Below are 17,566 nucleotides of genomic sequence, written 5' to 3' on the forward strand. Positions count from 1 at the left end.
AACTACTTGTTGGCCTGTTTGCTATTTCTGTTCTTTCTTTTCTGTTCCCAATTCCCCGACGTGGGAATTAGGTGATGGTGATTCACTTGGAAGTGGCTGTTCTGAATTTACACCAACTGACCGGTACAAAATCGAAGGCTCATCCTTGGATATGCTGCCATGGATATTACGGCCCTGGATGAGGACCCGCTCCACTGAAGTCATCTTCCTGCAGCACTTCATTCAATTGACTCTTATATTATCTCATCTATTATTGCATAGCATCATTTTATGTGTCAAATGTTGCCCAGTTGGCATCCATTGCAGCCTGGTCATTCTGGAAGGGGGATTCCCCCATCTGTGGTCTCTTCTCAAGGTTTCTCAACTTTCCCCTAATGGGGTTTTGAGTTTTCCTTGCCCTCCTGGGGGTTAAGATCAGTGGATGTCGATTGTGGTTATGTAAAGCCCTTTGAGACTGTCTGTGATTAAGAGCTATGCAAATAAAATTGACTTGACTTGTTGCGTATGCATTCCCATCACGCTAATCTTCGGGATTTCCCTCCAAAAGTCCCCCAGAGGGAGAGCAGATGCGTCTCCCCGTTGATACGACCAGTTTACTCGTGACCACCTTAAATTACTCTCATACCCTGGAAGGTCACTGACCTGGCGAGAGAATTGCCCCCACCATAAACAATGCTCAGGCCTATTTTCTCTCATGGCAGTATCTGGTTACATCGGAACTTCAGAACCAAGACTGGTCACTTCTGTGAGCTCCAGTCCCTTCATAGTTTCATAAAGAGAATTACTTCCCATATCTATATTAGGCCATTTAAAAATATCAGACTTTTTTTTTATTTATTTCAACTTATATTTAAGCTTGCTTATGTAATACTACAATATTTATTCAATTATTTTAATATGTGAAATTATATCAATATTAATTTAAACCATTTTATTTCACTCTTGATTATTTCTTAACATATTTGTTCATTTGAATATGTATGCAATTTAAATTATTCCATCCATTTTGTGCCGCTCATCCGGGGTCGGGTTATTGAATTAATTAAATACATAAGTATTTTTTACATTTCAATATTTATTTCAAGATTAGGACTCTTCTCAATGAGCTCAATATTTATAAAATGTTTCCATATTTCTTATTAATTGAATTAGGTCTGTATGTGGTTGCCAATTTTAATATTTCCCTATTTCATTATAAAAATAATATAAAAAATATAATAGAGCATGAACAAAAATATTTAGTATATTTGACAAAATGATACGTTTTTTCCGAAGTAAGATTCTGCTTAGCAACAAGCCCCAAACGCTTGATAGAGCTCAACCTGGAAAGAGGTTTTAGCTAGTCAGAAATGTATTCAGAAAGCGAAATATTAAATGTATGTGAGGGGATATTTGAAGAGTTTGAGTTTTGTTCAATGGACCATTCATATACGAGCCAGCCAAACACAGCGAGAAAACCAGCGCTGACTCCAGTCGCCATCAAGTTGCCAACTCCTGACATTCCAAAACCTTTGAGAGAAACTGAGACTATTTGCGTTTCTCTTTCTTGTTCTTTTTCGAGTTTAGTTTTTCACCTTTTCACGGCGTAATGAAGGCCAGTTGAGCAAGTAGAACACGTAATTTTATTGATGATTGTGGAAGGCAACGATTTCATAAGCAGTTTGTTCTCACACCTTTTCCATTAAGTACGTTTAAAAAGAAAACTGAAAAGCATAATGTTAACAAATGTTATTCCAGGCAAAGGCAATTAATTTCATTTACATCTTGATGTAAAATCACAAAAAAAAAATCATCATCACACAAACACATTGATAATTCTGGCTCTGATCCCATTGGCTTCATGTCAATAAAAGAGCTTTGCAAAATTACATTTTTCATATTTTATTCAAAATCACATTTACATCTTACCACTAAGAGTCAGTTCCTTCAGTTTTTTGTTTTCTTTTTTTTAAGCTTCAAGGATCGCTGCTTTTCTCACCAGCACAATTGTGACTCTCAGCACTACGTTTAGTGAAGAATTTTTTAGCGCAAACGCTGCAACTGAATGGCTTGTCTCCACTGTGTGTTCTTGTGTGGCGTCGTAAATACGACTTTTGAGAGAACCTCTTGGCACAAACTGAGCAGGAAAAAGTTTTTTCTCCACTGTGCGTTCTTGTGTGATATGTTAAACTTGAATTTTGAGAGAAGCATTTTCCACAAACTGAGCATGAAAAAGGTTTTTCTCCAGTGTGTAATCGTGTATGTGTTTTTAAATTTGTCTTAAAAGAGAAGCTTTTGCCACAAACTGAGCAGGAAAAAGGGTTTTCTCCAGTGTGTGTTCTTGTGTGATTTATTAAATCAGACTTTCGAGAGCAACTCTTGCCACAAACTGAGCAGGAAAAAGGGTTTTCTCCACTGTGTTTTCTTGTGTGTTCTGTGAAATGTGACTTTTGAGAGAAGCATTTTCCACAAACTGAGCATGAAAAAGGTTTTTCTCCACTGTGTGTTCTTGTGTGCCTTGTTAAATGTGACTTTTGAGAGAAGCATTTTCCACAAACGGAGCATGAATAAGGTTTTTCTCCAGTGTGTGTTCTTGTGTGTTTTATTAAATTTGACTTTGAAGAAAAGCTTTTGCCACAAACTGAGCAGGAAAAAGGTTTTTCTCCACTGTGTGTTTTTGTGTGACTTGTTAAATGTGACTTTTGAGAGAAGCTTTTTCCACAAACTGAGCATGAAAAAGGTTTTTCTCCAGTGTGTGTTCTTGCGTGTTCTGTTAAATATGTCTTTCTTGAGAAGCATTTTCCACAAACTGAGCAGGAAATAGGTTTTTCACCACTGTGTGTTGTTGTGTGTTTTGTTAAACTTATCTTATGAGAGAAACTCTTGCCACAAACTGAGCAGGAAAAAGGTTTTTCTCCAGTGTGTGTTCTTGTGTGCCTTGTTAATTGTGCCTTTTGAGAGAAGCTTTTGCCACAAACTGAGCAGGAAAAAGCTTTTCTCCACTGTGTGTTTTTGTGTGACTTGTTAAATGTGACTTTTGAGAGAAGCTTTTTCCACAAACTGAGCAGGAAAAAGGTTTTTCTCCAGTGTGTGTTCTTGTGTGCCTTGTTAATTGTGCCTTTTGAGAGAAGCTTTTGCCACAAACTGAGCATGAAAAAGATTTTTCTCCACTGTGAATTCTTGTGTGGATTGTTAAATCAAACTTTTGAGAGAAGCTTTTGCCACAAACTGAGCAGGAAAAAGATTTTTCACCACTGTGTGTTTTTCTGTGCCCTTTTAAAGACAGCTTTGAAGTGAATGAGTCAGTGTGACATGCCCTTTCACCTTTGGCTTGCCCATCATCATCATCATCATTAGTATCATCATCATCGTCATGAGCATCTGATAATGTGTCCTCATTTTGTGCTTGTGATGGCCCCCAGTGGTCTTCATCACCTTCTGTTGTCACGTGATGACTTGAACTGCTGCTCGTAGGCTCCGCCCCTCTCTTGTCCTCACTCTCATCCTTGTTTTCATCTTCAGTCTTTATAGGGAGAACGTTCACTGGTGACTTGTTGATCTCCTCCTCCTCCTTTTTGATGTGAGTCAAGTCTGGCTCCTCTTTCACAGAACGGAGATCGTTTTCACAGACGTCTGTAGGACACAAAAAGACAAACATACATTTGATTTGGTCGAGTCAAACCTCATGTGGCGACTATTTTTTATATAGTTCCTACCGTGCTAAATTGACTTGTGCATGCCGCACACGGAGCAATGCGTGCGACCCCGATTTGGACCAGACCATGGGGGCATTTCACAAAATTACGTCCTAAGATGTAAACCTCCCTTTCCTAGCAGCACAACAGTGATAAACGAGCATTTAAAAAGGAAGCACGTTGCGGCTGATGCCGATTTCATTCCTGACATAGTGACAGACGTTTCTGGAAGCGAGCTGAAGTTAGCACACACAGGCTATTGTGTGCGTCTGATGGAACACCTGTTGTGGGACCCTAACATATTGATGCAGACCACTGGGGGCCATCGCAACATAATGTCATTGATAGAATAGGAATCCTTCAAGTGATGTTTACAAGTATTTCTTTTTGCATTTCGAGATAGTTTCATCGTGGGTACTTTTTGCTTCTGTAGTGTATTTTCACAAGGTCTGACATAGACAACTTATTTTATGGCCATGACAACTGTTGCTTTGAACTCCCCCAGGGCTTCCTGACCCCCCCTTTTGACACGTAGATTGCAGCCCTGAGAGGCGCAGGACTTTAGCCTTATCTACGGGGGGTCAGGAAGTTGAACAGGGGTTATCTGCGTCCTGAAGAGGGTGTTTACAAAAGAGGGGTCTGCCGCCGGGAAGTCGCACCGGCGGGGAGTCTGTGCCCCGCAGCCACGGGGGGGGCAGTTTGAGGGGCAGTTGAGAGGCAGCAGGATAAAAATGACTATGCAACAAGCGAGAATTAGATATTCATGTCTTTTGTTTGTCTTCCCTATAAGAAGGGAAAAGGCGCGAGAGGGAGACACCTTTTTCTTTTGGGAACTTCTGACATCAGCTGAGATCAATAAAATCTTCTTCCAACCACCGGTGTGTGTCAGAAGTTTTTTCCATCACCAAGCCAACCTTGCCTGGCGACCTGTCCGGAGGGGAGCTGAGCCAGACCCGCACATCAACAGCGGAAATTTACCTCACGTCCATTATATTTTGGATACCAAAAAGAATTAAAGGGGCGCTGGAATCAGAGTCGCTATTTATTGCATGATTTACGTTTGTTTGTTTTTTGTTTTTATGCCCAAAATAACATTTAGCCCGCTATTACGTTCCAACATTCCCCTTTTTACTTTTTTATAAAATTTCTGTTTCTAAATACATTTTAAAACAAAATTAACGTTCGAAGAGTCAAAAACCCTCCACATAAATTAAGCAACACTTTCACTCTAACTTTTATGTTGACAAATTTGAAAAATGACTGTATATTTTAAAGTTATCCAATATGTATTAAAATTCGACTAAGATACACCAAAATATTATGAGTTCACTGAATTATTTTGTAACCGCAATGATGCTTTACAGCCAAAGGGTGTCAGTAATGAGTAACAAAGTAACACAACACCTCCCATTGTTCCGTCATCATTGTCATTTGCATACATTATCAAGAACTTTGAGTTGTGGGGGAGATGCAAACCACCTGGGCCACAGGAACTTTATTACCAGGAACTAAATGTTCCTGGGCTTGTTGGTCGAAAAGGGGATTGTGGCCTTCTCCCTTTTTAAGGCCATATGTCAGGTTCGCCAATTTGACATATAGGGTTCATAGCTGGAAGGAGAGAGAGATGCAGCCCAAGTGGCTACAGAAAGGTTAAAGTTTATTTGACAACTTTATCTCCCCTCTGTTCCCCGATGCTTTTCACACATTCCCTTTTATAACATCGGGAAATCAGATTACACTTCAAGGGTGGTACAGTTCGTCTTCTCAAAAGCTGGTTTAGTCCGGTTTATCATTGGCGTGCCGCCATGGGTCGCAGCGGACTTTGTCGTCAACATCTTCTATCAGGACCCAGCACGATGCTGTTTGCGTCAGACTTTGGGGCCAACTTCTTCTTATCAGGGCTCATCACGGTGTTGTTTACTTCATCGGCACTTCTGAAGAAGTGCCACCGCCCTGCCACACTCAAACTGTAAACACTCAAGCATAGTTCACTCTATTAAACTGCAACATGTTTTATGCACTACATATTAAAATAAGCTGCATCACGGCAAATGTATAATAACCTCTTAATATTATTCTAACACCATAGTAAGCCAAAGATGCAGATGCATTCCTTGCAGCATGCGCTTGTTCACTGATGAGATCCGTGCAACCTTGGATGGATGCATTTAATGTATTTTAAATGTTTGGATGGGGTGAAACTACGCACACGTGCATAAAACAGTGCTGGGCCACCCGAGGTTTATTGACCGAGGCAGTACAAAGTTAATAAATAAATAAGACCAATAGGTACTTGATTTTTTAAAATAACTTAATATTTTGTGTTTTATCCACTAAAATTGATCATCCGCCATTGATGTTTTTGCCGCAGTGTGCACATTTTTTAGAGTCAGGCAGAATTCCTTCCGAAAGGAATTGCTTGAACAAGATATAAAACCCAGAAAATGTAAAATGTTAAATAATCAGTTAAAGTTTTATACTGGAAAAAACATGGAGTTCACCCCCCACTATTGTTTTTTCTTTGGCATTTATTTCCTGCACTGATTTTATTTGGCATCAACAAATGTTCAGCAGATCTGCAAATAAAAGGCAAGATTAAAAAATAAAACGCCAATAACCTTGAACGATTTCCCCAAACAACTTAATGTTGTGATGCATATTTCTAACGATAGAAAGTCGTTCTTGACAAAGCAAATGAGAGTAAGACGTGGACAAACCTGCTTCGTGTCGCACAACACGAGGCTGCTTGCAACCTTCGCCCAGAAGTTGAAGATGTTGCTCGTTCTCTTCTTTTATTCCCCAAAGTTCCTCTTTGTACTTGGGTGTCGTTCTCGCACACATTTTCAAATGATAATTCCAAAAAATCCGCACTTGATCTCTGCTTGGCGATGAGTCATGTGCCTCTTTTCGTTAGCGGCTAGCTAGCTAGCAAGCTAAGCTAACTACGCCGAAAAGCATCAACGCGCAAAAATGAAGTTATCGGGACACAAAGGCTTAACGAATTATGTCGTAGTCCTTTCGAGTAGCACTGGACATCCTATGAGAAAATTACAGTCAGTTCCACACTAAATCAGAAGAATTTAGCGGTGGACTGCTTTTGTTCCGGTGTGGACGGGTCAGTGGATGTGGTCGAGGTCCTTCGGAAGCTGCGCGCTTGCTTATGACGTCATGATTTAAACACGCATTTTTTCAAATATATTTCTTTGCCTCTGTGTTTGTTTTTACACTAGGCTGTTCTATTTCAATATATATTTTATATAATATTTTAATTCGGTTGATAGAAAAAAATAACAAAATAACTAAATTAACGCCACATTGGCGAGTCAGCTCTTACGTCACTTCCGCCTTTGTCCCGCGAAGCCGCTGCTGCTCCAGCAGTGGGACGTTTACGTTTCTCCGACCAAACTTGCAACAATGCTGTGGTTCACTCGGGCTGCATGAATATAATGTCTGCATATACTAACAGTGGTTCTCAATTATTTCACGCCCGCCCCTACCAAGAAGAAAAATCTTCGCGCCCCCCAACCACCATTATATTTTTGTCTGAGTGTACTGATGTTAGATTGTCAATAAAATATCCCTTAACTAAGCTAAATTGAGAAGAAATATAATTTTGAGAACAGTTATAGTGAGGATCTCGAAACTCAGTACTCTGTTGTGCAAATATTGATGAGATGACAAATATTTGGCATGTTATTGTTGGAGTTGAGTCACCGTGGAAATGAGAACTAGTTAGTAAATCAACCTTTAAAAGCCAAACTTCCTCCAATGCGTGTTCGTTTTTTGTGCTCAAGAAGAAAAGGGTCAAATAAAGACTCAACAACTGATTAGAGTTCCGATATTTAGTTTCTTCAATTTCTGGAGTTCAGGAAATAGTACAAAGACAGATATCTGGGCGGCTTTTTCTTAATCTCACGAGAAAACTGCACTCGGGCGAGCACAGTGGAAAAATGCGCGCCATCTTTCAGCCCAGCTTCAGTTTTTATAGGAGTTTTTTGTGTCAAGGGTAATGTAGGTTGAATCGGTTGAATCGGTCGTCCTCGCTCCCTCCCACGGCACGGCTCCACGTCCAAGGGAAGGTCCTGCCCAGGTTAGTCATCGTCTGGGTAGTTGATGATGGTCGATTCCTGTCTGGTCCCGTAGACTGGCACGCCAAGGCTGGCCTTCTCCGGCGGGCAGTCTCTCCGTCTCTCTCCTCGCAGGCATTCCTCTGTAATCTTGTCGGTGTGCGCGTGTGTATGTCAAAGTGTCTGTGCGTGTATGAGCATGTGTATGTGCAGGTGTAAGTATATGTCTGTGTCTGTTGTTGGAGTTTTTACCTTTAAATGTACCAAAAGTTTACCAAAATAGTTTGAATTAATTATCTGACTCCATTAATGGTTAACCAAACACAACCTCCATTCATCCAACAATTATGCGCGCTCGTTTTGAGAGAAAGATGACCAGGATGCCGGCAACTTCACACGGGAGTGGATTTATTCTTAACAGGAGATCTAGTACAAAGTCTGAGAGGCCCGGTTACAGCAACCAACAGGAAAAAACAACGCCCCCCCCTAAGTTGCCCAGGATCATTTATACATTTCAGCAAACAAAGCCAAGACTTCCTACTCTTCCCCTATTGGCTATGTGTCATCTGCAGTTAACTTTAGCTTTCTCTTAGTGGACGTCTTCTGCCCGCAAGGTGACGTGTCGGCTCTTCCCACGGTGCGCGCCATGGCAGTTGTTTGTGCGCTCCACTGCCGATGAACCACTGGATCTGTAATTCTGCTCTCACGGTCGACCGTGTGACCATCTCACACAACAACAGCCGGGTGGCCTTGATCGAAGTCCGGGACCCTTTGCGTCTGCACACTCAGTTCTCCGACGTGCGGCTCATCCTGCACACAATATCTGCCACCCATGCATTTCACACAGCCTGGCCTGACCTTTTCTCATGCATTGATTTAAAGCCCAATCAGTATATATCTTTATTGCATTAACCTGAATACATGTCACTTGTAGTCAAGCTTATAAAATCCTTTAATCCCTCTCATGGCCTCAGCGAACTGAGGCCATCACCCCCGCCAAAATAATAATAGAAAAATAATAACAGTAAAAAATGTAGAATGATATCTAAAATTTTATTCCCTCTCATGGCCTCAGACAACTGAGGCCATTCCCACTTACTCCGCTGAACCCCATGGACCTGCTGGCTGCCAGAGGAACCGGCTGTGGGTCCGACACGGGGATCATCATGTATTGGCCCCCTGGTGGCAAGGGGCCAAAGGTGCGCTCGAGGGTTTTTACTGTAAGAGATCTGATACAAGGTATACAACAACATCCGCAAAGCACCCTTATAGCTGTAAATACTGCCACTGAGATTAATATAGAGCTAATCAGACCTGTCCATTTAGCAAAGACATTCAACCATCCTGACCTCATTTCCGAATCTACACCTGAATGTTCTTTCATCCTCTTGTTCAAAGTTTGCAAACCTTCCAATGCCTTGGTGAGACGCCCATCCGGTGCCGTGTTGTTTGGGATGAAACTACAACATTGATCCCGAAATATCCCGCACACTCCTTGTTTTTCAGCCAATAACCTATCTAAAGCAATCCTATTTTGAAACATTATTAATAAGGTTTTTGACAATTGTTTATGTACCGCCTCTAATTGATCCCAATTTAACTGGTCCAAATCTACAGGTGTCACACTCACCGGCATAATTAAAGTCACCAGGGCACACCTGCCAGAGGCATTGGTCGGCAGCCTGTCGTATAGAAATTTTCCACCATAACACAACCAGACGTCTGCACGGGAAAGCGGGGGTCCTGCTGGAAGAGACACATTCGTTTCACACCAATCCCACGGTATTTGTCCAATTGTGTGTCCTGCTCCATTCAACTTCAAACACGTAAAATTGTGTGATTGAATAATTCCGCATATATACCAACCTCGGGGTCTTGGTCACAAATTTTATAAAACAATATCACCTGTGCGTCTGTCAACCTATCCGAGCTGTCCTCCCGTTCCTCGTACATGACCGTCTGGTTGCAGTGGTACTGTAACATCACAATTTTTGTCTCCCCTCCGTCTGTCTAAAAAACAGTCTCATAGATTAGAAGCAAACATTCTAAAAGCGCGGAAAGCAAGCCTATCATTCAGAAATAATAAGAAAAAGGACAGCCGTGTCCATTTTTATGTTTGATTTGTATGTGTTTCAATTGGTCAGTATCTCCCCCTCTCTTGACCTGCCCATCCGGGCGGTCAACCTTCAGGCTCACCATATCGGGGAAAGAACTCCGGTGCGGGTTGAAGTTGTGTGTAATAGAACCACTTACAACCTTTTGTATCTAACTGCACCGTATTTTCATTTGATAAATGCTTTCTGTTTAATTAATGTTTAACATATTTAGTAAATATGAACCTGCTAAATTAAATATTTGACCTTCTGTCCCGTAAGTGTTTACAATAATGCCAGCAATCGTTATACAATCCTTCAAAAAATGCATGCTAAATAATCGCAATAATACCATAATTAATTGTATTCAATCACCTTTTTCAATTTGTTTGTGAAGCTTGTATCAGTCACTTGAATAATATATTTTAATTAACGTAAACCCACCAAATATTATATCTATTTCAATTCCCAGACTGTTGCAATAGCTTTCTTCGAATATAATCTAGACCGTGTCATCCTCACAGGCATTGGCCCCAGAAACAATTCTCCAACGTATAAATTTAGTTTTGCTGATAATCACCACAAGCAGTGTTGGTTCGCACTAATGTCCTAATGATATCCAGCTAATATGGCACAACACTAGAATCTGGCTTCGCAACATGGGCAAATCATTCCTGAATTAAATAAAATTTAGTTCACTGAGTTCAAATATCTAATTGTGTTTAGAGATTACAATTTAAGCCTCGAGCTAACGCTCTAATTTTGACTGTTTTTTGACAAATATTTAAAGCAACCCAAATGAAATAGTAACCATTTAAACTATAATAACGCAGATACCAAATTAAACCTTTTTTTTTCTTTTAACGGGAAGAATAGGTGCTCTCCAAGACATAGACAGCTCCAAGACCGCTGCAGTCTTCACCTCCTATTGTCTCCCGAATGCTTCAATCCACCTACAGGCCGTGCCCACACTGATTCTGTCAACTGGGGAGTGTGTAGAGACAGTAAAAACAATACACACACACCGAATTACCTCTTCCGAGTGACCCGTCTTGTGAAATTTTGGATGTTGCCAAAACCGAAGAATTTGTAGTGGGTGTTAAAATATGATATTCTGATAGTGACGCGGAGTATTCAACAACTCTGGGGCCTAGTTCTTTAGTATGACGACGCACATCGATATTCAATGTGATTTGTGGTTCGGTAAAAGTAAACAATTCATACCATTTCCGCTGCTCAGGGACAAGGCAGGCGTACGAGGCAACGCCGGTAGACATAACAAATATATAATCCTAATGGAAGATCTACTCCTGACTAAATTTAGATGAATGCATTTTGATAAACCAAACCATGTGTGTGATCACATGTACAATGTAATGTCAATTGGTGAATTGAATGGGTGGAGGTTGCTACACCACTCAGACCAGAGCAAGAACAGGGCATACCCACCGCGGGAGGATGAAGAACCAGGTTTCAGAGCTGCCCTCAGATGTTTCAGTTTAGTTCGGCCACTGGGAAGGAAGAGAGCACGACATATGCTCCCTCCGTGGGATGTGCACAGTCAAGTTCAGTCCCATCCGGAAATGCCACTCGAATTCCAGTGTTCGTTCAGTCAATGGCAGTGACTCAGGCAATCTCGAGAGTCCACAAGGCTCACTGGAAGATGCGGAAGGAGCTCACAGCTCGCCCCAATATCCAGCACCATCGAAAACTTGTCCATCCACCGTCCCCGGAATCCAGGGATCTGCCAGTCCTCGAAAGCTGAAGCTCCGCGGCCCCCTGTCATGGAATGGGGTACCAGCGGGTTGGTGTCAAGAGTGCGTTGGGAGTGGGTAACGGTGGCGCCTCCTGCGCTGTTGGAGCTCTTTGTGACAGGCATGGCACCGGACCAGAGGATGGAAGATTCCAGAAAGTGGCTCGGTATGGACTGCTCACCACCCAGTGACCCCGCAGCAAGAGCACACCCCACTCACAACCCCCGTCTATAACCACCCCTACCTCTGTTACCGCAATCGTTGACCAGCCTGGTACGGACAGCCAGCCTGCTGTGGCGCCACGTCACCCGAACCTTGCCTAGGAGCAGCAGAAGTGGAAGGAACAGGTGCAATGGGACCTGTTTGCGTCAACGGCTGCATTAGCTGCTCCCCTCCCTTTTTTTTATTTTATTTTTTTTCTCTCTTGGCCTCCTTAACCTGCAAGTACAACAATGTTTAGTCACGCTCCTTAATCCAATCCCATATTTTCCTTTTCTGATGTCGTGCAAAATTATGTACAAAATGTGTTCTACTTGGACCGATTAGCATTTTTCATTGATGGACTATTTCGCCTGATGTCTGCCACCGGAAGAAGCACGCCCTTGTGGACGGCCAACTGGAACAGCTGTGCAATGTCGACATTATTGGATGGGTCACTGACGGAAGTCTCACTCCATTCATGTCTCGCCCTGGCCACATAGACCAGGCCTGTCTCCCCCTTCCCCCCCTGAAAGACACAGCCACATCGGCCCCAACAGGGCCAGAAATATCTGATGCACGGCACGGCCAATCTCACCTGAGGTGTCCCCATTCAGCCGGTGACCGTCATGCTGGTCTGTAGGTCTGGCCTCGGCCTCAAGTAAGGACAGTTCCTGACAAGTAAATTTTGTCCCGCATGTAACTCTGTAATCCTGTTTTGAAACAATTCTGATACTGCTTATGATCAATTACAGCATCAATAAGAGTGACTAGTAGCGAGACTGATACCCAATCGCCAGGCTACAATGGGTTAAGTTGTCTGTTATATCCAATCAGACAAGCGTGAGCCCTTGAGTAGACACTGCTTATAATCAATTACAGTATCAAATAATATAATAGTCACAACTCATGATCAATTGCTATGACTTATTATTAACTTCAGGATCGCGGATCGTCGGCGACTTACATGGACAACAAACACTTCACTGCGTTAAACAAGCGGCACATTTTATTTAACCCACAGTATAAAGTGTACAAGCATGCAAGCAAGCAACAATTGTATCTCAGCTCATAGATTACATGCAATACATAAATCTCATTACCGTGTGCTGGAAGGACGAAGAGCCCCGGCGTCCTCAGTAATGCGAGCAAAAAATACGATGCTGGGCGTCCGCGCGTAGAACCCTCAGCCGACTCCACTTACGTTTTGCCTCCGTCACATTCTTATAGCCAATATCGCACCCCATCCCCTCCCGTTCGAGTGCGCTTTGATGGTTTGCATGGCCCTTCGCACAACCTTGGCCTTTGCCAATCCTTACTCCCTTTTCTCGTTATCGGCTGTACCTTTTCGCATGAGTCAGACATTCCTGGTGCTTAGGCCCTGTGCGAATTCCCTCCAATTATTCCCATTCTCATAACACATAGACACAGACATCTACTAACGCGTGTATATAGGTATAAAATGGTTATTATGCAGCATTTATGTGGTAAAACAACATTAATAAACCATATTTCACTTCAGTGATGCACAGGAATGACATTACAGCTCGCTCCACAGTCTATTTGAAATTTAACTTGTGTAGTGTCAATTAGCATACCAGCAAAGAGTTGTTTTTCTGGAGTATGTCTGTCTCCAATCTGGTTCACGTTCTCTTTTGTCTCAACGATGTGGGTTATCATCATAATATCTTCATATTCTTTTTTATCTTGCTCTTGAATTGCATTCACAGCTCTATCATTTTTACCATGTGCATTTTTTGTCTTACACATAGCAGCGAAATGATTATCCTTCCCACATTTTTTACACTTTTTTCCAAAAGCAGGGCACTTCTTTTTATTCCACTCATGCTTCTTGCCACAAAACTTACAGCAAACATCAATCTGCTTGCTTTTTCTTGTTTGAGTAGATGCACTTCCTCCTCTGACTGCCCTTGCAGTGTTTTGCAGTTTTCTCGTGACAACTCTGTTGCTCGACAAATCTTCATGCGTTTTTCTAATGTCAGATTGTCTTCTCTCAGCAGTCTTTCCCTCAGCGCATTGTCGTTTGTGCCACACACGATTCTATCTTTTTCCCTCAGCGCATTGTCGTTTGTGCCACACACGATTCTATCTTTTATCAATGAGTCTCTCAGCTGCTCAAAATTGCAGGTGCTGGCCAAAACTCTCAATTCACTAACGTACTTGTCCACATTTTCGCCCGGTGTCTGATCTCTCATGAAGAATCTGTATCTCTCCACAGTCTCCTTTAACTTAGGGTTACAATGTTCGTCGAATTTTCTCATCATCTCCCTCACGGTAGTTCTTGCCGACACAACATCCATCAACAACGTGTTCAACAGTTCTCTACCTTCTTCGCCTATGAGGTAATAAAACAGCTTGCATTTCGTGGATTCCTCCGAGTCCGGTATTGTCAGGTCCACATACAATATGAATTCCTCTTTCCACGTCTTCGTCAAATTGTTTGAAACCAAAGCCAGAATCGGCGGCGGTCGCAGTCCTTCCATCGTCGCGACTGTCCGTAGTTAGCTTCCGTGCTAACAAGCTAGCGATCCTTTCAACACTCTCTTCCCGTCGCCAGTTATGACTCACGCGCTGCCACCATGTTTCACTCTGTTCTGTTTCTCATTCAGAGTGGACGATTAAAGCATTGACTTGCTTACTTCACTTTTATTAACTTCTTAACTTTTGCAGTACAGTACGTTACTTCAGTCTGTTGACATAGGGAAAACGTCACTTCCTCCTTCTCTCGTCCGTCACTGTAATCGGCCCCTAAGCAACATAACATAACTAACAATAATATTGTTACAGTAACCATTAAAAAAACGTATAGTCACCATAAAATTATTTTTAAAAAAACGTATCGTAAACATACTAAAGCTGTTGCTTTATGTTATTTACAAAGATTTTTTGTTTAAAATCCCCCTGGCTCTTCTTTTTGTCTTTTCTATATTATGTACGTATTAATAACTGTGTTTGGTTTGCTGATGTTAATAAAGTTTTTTACAAAAACCGTATGAGTAAATATTTATCATCTCATCAATATTTGCAGAACAGAGTACTGAGTTTCGAGATCCTCACAATAATAGTTCTCAAAATCATATTTCTTCGGAATTTAGCTTCGTTAAGGGATATTTTATTGACAATCTAACATCACTATACAAAGACAGAAAAAAATTGGTGGTGGGGGGGAGCGAATCTTTTTCCTCTTGGTAGGGGTGGGCGTGAAATAATTGAGAAGCACTGCTAGTATATGCAGAAATTATATTCATACAATCTTGCAGCCCGAGTGAACCACAGCATTGTTGCAAGTTCGGTCGGAGAAATGGAAACGTCCCACTGCTGTAGAAGCAGCGGCTTCTCGGGGCATAGGCGGAAGTGACGTAAGAGCTGACTCGCCAATGTGGCGTTAATTTAGTTATTTTGCAAAAAAAAATTATCGACCCAATTAAAATATTATATAAAATATATATTAAAATAGAACAGCCAGGGGTAAAACAAACACAGAGTCAAAGAAATATATTTGAAAAATACGTGCTTAAAGCATGACGTCATTACCTAGCGCGCAGCTTCCGAAAGACCTCGACCAGATGGCTGCCAGGATGGCCGAGTGGTCTAAGGCGCCGCGTTCAGGACCCAGTCTCCCCAGGAGGCCTGGGTTCGAATCTCGAATTTCCCCATTGTAAAAAAAAAAAAAAAAAAAAGAAAAAAAAAAAGACCTCGACCAGATCCACCGACTCCTCCACACCGGAACAAAAACAGCCACCGCTAAATTCTTCTGATTTCGTGTGGAACTGACTGTAATTTCCTCATAGGATGTCCAGTGCTACTCTAAAGGACTACGACATAATTCATTAAGTCTTTGTGTCCCGATAACCTCATCTTCGCGCGTTGATGCTTTTCGGCGTAGTTAGCTTAGCTTGTTAGCTAGCTAGCCGCTAACGAAAAGAGGCACATTGACTCATCGCCAAGCAGAGATCAAGTGCGGATTTTTTGGAATTATCATTTGAAAATGTGTGAAAGAACAACATCCAAGTACAAAGAGGAACTTTGTGGAATAAAAGAAGAGAACGAGCAACATCTTCAACTGCTGGACGAAGTTTGCAACCAGCCTTGTGTTGTGCCACTCAAAGCAGGTTTGTACACGTTTTACTCTCATTTGCTTTGTAAAGAACGACTTTCTATCGTTAGAAATATGCATCACAACATTAAGTTGTTTGGGGAAATCGTTCACGGTTATTGCCATTTTATTTTTAAATGTTGCCTTTTACTTGTCGGTTTGCTGAACATTTGTTTATGCCAAATGAAATCAGTGCAGAAAATAAATGCCAAAGAATAACCAATAGTGGGGGGTGAACTCCATGTTTTTCCCAGTATAAAATTTGAACTCGTTTTACATTTTACATTTTCTGGGTTTTATATCTTGTTCAAGCAAGTCCTTACGGAAGGAATTCTGCCCGACTCTAAAAAATGTGCAATCTGCGGCGAAAACATCAATGGCGGTTGATCAATTTTAGTGGATAAAACACAAAATATTAAGTTTTTTAAAAAAAAATCAAGTACGTATTGGTCTTATTTATTTATTTATTAACTTTGTACTGGCTTCGTCGGGTGAGAGTCAATGAACCTCCGGTGGCTCTGCACTGTTTTGTGCACATGTGCGTAGTTTCACCCCATCCAATCATTTAAAATACATTGAATGCATCCATCCAAGGTTGCACGGTTCTCATCAGTGAACAAGTGCATGCTGCAAGGAATGCATCTGCATTTTTGGCTTACTATGGGCTTACAAAGGGAGAACGTCAAAACCCCCTTTTCTACCAACAAGTCCAGGAACATTTAGTTCCTGGTAATAAAGTTCCTGTGGCCCAGGTGGTTTGCATCTCCCCCGCAACTCGTAGTTCCTGGTAATTTATCCCAATGACAATGATGATGTATCAGTGGGAGGTCTTGTGTTCCTTTGTTACTCATTACTGACACCCTTTGGCAGTTAAGCATCATTGCAGTTCCAAAATAATTTAGTGAACTCTTAAAATATTATGGTGTATCTTAGTCTAATTTGAATATGTATTGGATAACTTTAATATAAACAGTCATTATTCAAATATGTCAACATGAAAGTCAGAGTGAAAGTGTTGTTGCTTAATGCTTATGTGAAGGGATTTTGTCTCTTCAAACATAATTTTGTTTTAAATTTGATTTAGAAACAGAAATTTTATTTTAAAAAAGGGTAATGTCGGAACTTACTCGCAGGATAAATGTCATTTTGGGTAAAAAAAAACAAAAAACAAACGTAAATCATGCAATAAATAGCCACTCTGATTCCAGGGCCCCTTTAATTCTTTTAGGGATCCAGATTATAATGGAAGCAAAAAGTACCCACGATGAAACTATCTCTAAATGCAAAAAGAAATACTTGGAAACATATTTCGCTTGAAGGATTTCTATTCTATCAATGACATTATGTTGTGATGGCCCCCAGTGGCCCCATCAATATGTTAGGGTCCCACAACAGGTGTTCCATCAGACGCACACAATAGCCTGTGTGTGCTAACTTCAGCTCGCTTCCAGAAATGTCTGTGACTATGTCAGGAATGAAATCGGGCATCGGCCGCAACGTGCTTCCTTTTTAAATGCTCCTTTATCACTGTTGTGCTGCTAGGAAAGGGAGGTTTACATCGTAGGACGTAATTTTGTGAAATGCCCCCATGGTCTGGTCCAAATCGGGGTCGCACGCATTGCTCCATGTGCGGCAGGAACAAGTCAAGGTAGCACGGTGGAAA

The 17,566-nt window shown here is 41.6% G+C and overlaps 1 protein-coding gene across 1 annotated transcript in view; it reads left to right on the forward strand.

The window, feature by feature from the left end:
- Nucleotides 1-17,566, forward strand: part of LOC148341730 (uncharacterized) — a 58,316-nt gene that overhangs the window by 39,454 nt on the left and 1,296 nt on the right. The window lies entirely within an intron of this gene.

This window comes from Idiotropiscis lumnitzeri, chromosome 2, assembly GCF_059441095.1.
Source record: "Idiotropiscis lumnitzeri isolate Australia: NSW breed Sydney's pygmy pipehorse chromosome 2, RoL_Ilum_1.0, whole genome shotgun sequence".
NCBI lineage: Eukaryota > Metazoa > Chordata > Actinopteri > Syngnathiformes > Syngnathidae > Idiotropiscis > Idiotropiscis lumnitzeri.